Raw genomic sequence first — 3967 nt, 5'->3', positions numbered from 1 at the left:
TTGAATTCCTATCATTTTGTTTAGTAAAATGCTGTATTGTTTCTGATATTTGCTTTCAATTTTATTTTATTTTACTTTGAAAAGTGAAAAAAAGCAAAACCAAGTAACAGAAACAAAGAGAAACAGGGCAACATGCAGCAATACATATGTTACAGATTTTTTAAAAAAGCTTATTAACAATGGGTTTAAAAAATATTTATTTTGTACAGTGTCTCACTATGAAATGAGATCACTACTTAGTGATCCCAGCCTCCCAGCACTGGATTTTCAGGCATGCACCATTACATTTGGTCTTGGTGGCTAGCTCAGTGCGGCCAGGGGCAGGGCTGGTGCAGCATGTGTTGTGGGGATCCAACCCTAGTTGCTGCGCTTACCTAAGTAGGCTCTTAGTCACTGAGTTAACTCGCCATCCAACATTGATTGTTATTTTATCTATTTTCATTGTCAAATCTGTTGCTCAGATTAACAGAAATAGTTACACAAGATTGGATGAATAATTGTTTGCTTTCAAGAAACTTTAATTTTTTTTCCCATGTATTGCACATAGTCCTTTTATTCTTTGAAGCAAACAAAGCCTCACACCTACAGACTCAGAAGTTTCACATCAGGGGTGTTTGCTACAGACACAAGCATGACGATGTCAAACAGCAATCCCATGTAGTGGTTGTAGACAGATGGTGCTGACGTGTTGGACTCAGAGCAGTAATGTAAAAGGACAGAGTCACAGGATGGCTCACAGGTATGTTCTGGTTATTGTGGGGGTTAGAAGGTGGATGAGGCTGTTTGAAGGTCCCCAGATTCTAATGCTCTGTGGCATATGGAGAGCGCCTAGTTAGACTGATGCATCCAGGTGGTTCTGGGGAGACGTTCCCAGCTGGAGCCATTCTTCCTCTTAGTTCTTCACATCTCCCAGGCGCAGTTAGGCAAAGGAAGTTGACAGCTGTAGCCCCTCCTGCAGGCAGCCCACCTGTTTGCCTGTGGTCTGGGCAGACACATCCTTGCCAGCACCTTTGCTATCCATCAGGCCTGACTCCTGCTACACACACTCACTGGCTTTTAGACCCCAGATGGCTGCCTTCTGAGGTACTTGACACAAGCACGTGATCTTGCCAGTCTTGTTGTACACCATGAAGAGCATGGCAGAGGTCTCAGGGGAATGCAGAAATGCAACTGAGAAAGCTTCAGGGTTTCATTCAGGGCCTTGGCCAAGGCATCCCTCTCCATCTCCAGAATGACCAGGGGCTGCTTGGGGTTGTTGTCGATGAGCTGCTTTGTCTTCTCTTACTTCTGGAGGCTAGCCTTGCTGGCTCAGTCTAGGTCATCCATGACCTTCTTTAGGGATTTCAGTCTCCCGAAGTTCATCCTTCTGCCCCTGGGGAATAATTGTGGTGGCCAGGGCCTCACCAACATGAGCAATCTCCTTCTGCACATCCTTGTTTGGTGTGGTATGGGCATTCACTTTGGACTCCATGGTGGAAGAGATTTCTTTAAGCTCTCTGCCTTCCTGAGGGCCTTCTGGGCTTTTGGCACTTGTGTTGGCAATGATCCTGCAGATAACCTTGGCAATAGCTTCTGTCATAATCACAAAAGCTCCTGCATGACTTGAGTTCCTCAGATGTATTCCTCCACAGAATTCAACAGAAGTGAGGGAACCAGCAGGCCCTGAGGGGTCATCCAACAGCTCGGACACCACCAGGACCCCAATGGACACAACTTGCACAGGGTCAGGATAGTTATCATCAAACTTAGCCTACAGGCCCTGAATGGCTTTGGCTTCTGCCAGGGGACAATCCTGGGTATAGACAGGCTTGGCTGCCTCAATCATCTCATTAGAGACCTCTTCGGCCTTCTTGATCTGTTGAGTGGACATGGCTCCCTTGGCAGTGAAGTCAAACCAGAGGTGGTCAGGAGCAACCAGTGAGCCTTTCTGGTCCACCTCCCTGGGCACTGAGCACAGGACAAGGTTGAGAATGTGGGTGGCTATGTGGTTGCTCATGATGGGTCTCCACCTGGTCTCATCAATACATTTCAGACTGCTGTACATAGTTCCTATGTGCAGCACGTAACCTCCTTGCACCTGAGTGTTCTTCACTTTGAACTCAGTTTTGTCCTCATTGCTGTCATCCACCTTCACCAGGTTGCCATCACTGTAGATCTGCCCCCCTTGCTCAGCATAGAAATGAGTCTTGTCCAGCACCACTCTGTACTCTTGATCCATGGACACCTTTTCAACGAACATCTCTCTTCACAAAGCCAGTGCCATGGCCACTGCACTCTCAAACATGTAGCTGCCACTGGAGTTGAGAGATAGTTATACTTCAGAGAGTCATCCATGGCCTCTAGGCCCTGTGCCCACAGCTCTTTGATAGTGCAGACGTCCAGCATAATAAGGTCTTCCCCAAATGTGCCCTGGCCCTGAAACTTCAGCTGGGCCAGCTTCTGCTCCTCTTTAAAGCCATCCATGTCTACTACCTGGCCCTTTTTTTCTGAAATCAGTCCAGGGAGATCCACTGGGAATCCATAGGTGTTATAGAAAAGCTGAACAGTGTCACCTGAAATGGTCTTGCAGTCTCCCAGGTTCTGAATGTTCTGGTCCAGAATGCAGCATCCTCTGCTAAATCTTGAGAAACTGCACTTCTTCCTCATTAATAATGTCCTTCACTATGTCTGGGTCCTTCTTTAGTGCAGAAAATGTGTCTCCCAGGGACAGCACAACATGTTGAATAATGTGGCAAAGGAACCACTGCTGGCATTGAGTTTCTTGTGGGAGTACTGGACAGCCCAGCGGGGAATCTTTCGCAACATGTACACTCGCCCTATGTTGTCAGGCCAGCCACCATCAGCCAAGGCCACAGTGACTGATGGTCCGCATGAGGTCAGCCAGCACTCTGTATACCATGTCAATCCCATCAGCATCCTTGGCACCAACTTTCCCAGTATAGAGACAGGCACCTGTGCCCTGCTAAATGGCTTCAAAGTAAGGAACAAAGAAGCCAGTGTCATAGTTAGACATCTTGTTCTGTAGCATGGACACCAGCCACTCCAGCCCCATCCCCATGTCACTACTTTTCTTGGGAAGAGGTTTCAAAGTGCCAACGGTCTCCCTGTTATACTGGATGAACTCAAGGTTCCAGATCTCGCACACATTGGGATCGTTCTGGTTGACAAGGTATGCAGCATCTCGGCTACCAATCCAGTCTTAATGAAACTTATGGCAGGGACCACATGGGCCTGTGTCACCCATTTCCCAGAAGTTATCCTTCATGTTTCTGGGGAGAATTTTGGAGTCATCCAGTCCCAAATTTTACCAGATCTGTTTACATTCCAGATTTGATTCTAAGCCAGCTGCTTCATCCTCTCCAAAGTAAGTAACATAGAGTCTGTCTACTGGAATGCCAAACTCTTGAGTAAGAAGTTCCAGAGCCATCTTGCATGCTAACTCCTGATTCATTCACGCGTTGGCAAAGAGCAAAGTGGAGTCATCCAATAGGTTCCTACTATGTATCCTACTATGTTGCTGAATTTGTTTATTAATTCTAGCATCTTCTTGTTGGAGGTTTTTGGGTTTCCCAAGTAGAGTATCATATCATCTGCAAATCATCATAGTTTAATTTCTTCCTTATCTATTCTTATTCCTTTTATTTCTCTCTCTTGTCTAAGTGGTCTAGCTAATGATTCCAGAACTTTATTGAATAGGAGTGGTGATAGAGGACATCCTTGTCTTGTACCTGATTTGAGACAATTTGAGAGTAAAAGCTTTGGGTTTTTGTCCACTTAGAATTATGTTACCAGTTGGTTTGTCACAGTTTTTTTTTTTTTTAATCAAATTGAGGTAGAGAGCATCTATTCCAATTTTCTTTAGAATTTTGAACATGAATAAGTATTGGACATTGACAAAAAATCTTTTCGGTAGGGGGCTGGGGAGACAGCTCAGTAGAATAAGTACTTCCCTGGCAAGCACAAAGGC

General features: G+C 45.7%; 1 pseudogene; it reads right to left on the bottom strand.

The window, feature by feature from the left end:
• Positions 1-892: 892 nt before the first annotated feature.
• LOC101584191 lies at positions 893-3451 on the bottom strand (annotated as a pseudogene).
• Between the last annotated feature and the right edge of the window lie 516 nt (positions 3452-3967).

Source organism: Octodon degus, unplaced genomic scaffold (assembly GCF_000260255.1).
Source record: "Octodon degus isolate 3935 unplaced genomic scaffold, OctDeg1.0 scaffold00097, whole genome shotgun sequence".
Lineage (NCBI taxonomy): Eukaryota > Metazoa > Chordata > Mammalia > Rodentia > Octodontidae > Octodon > Octodon degus.
The sequence above is the reverse complement of the archived record's forward strand: the minus strand, read 5'-3'. Positions and strand labels throughout refer to the sequence as shown.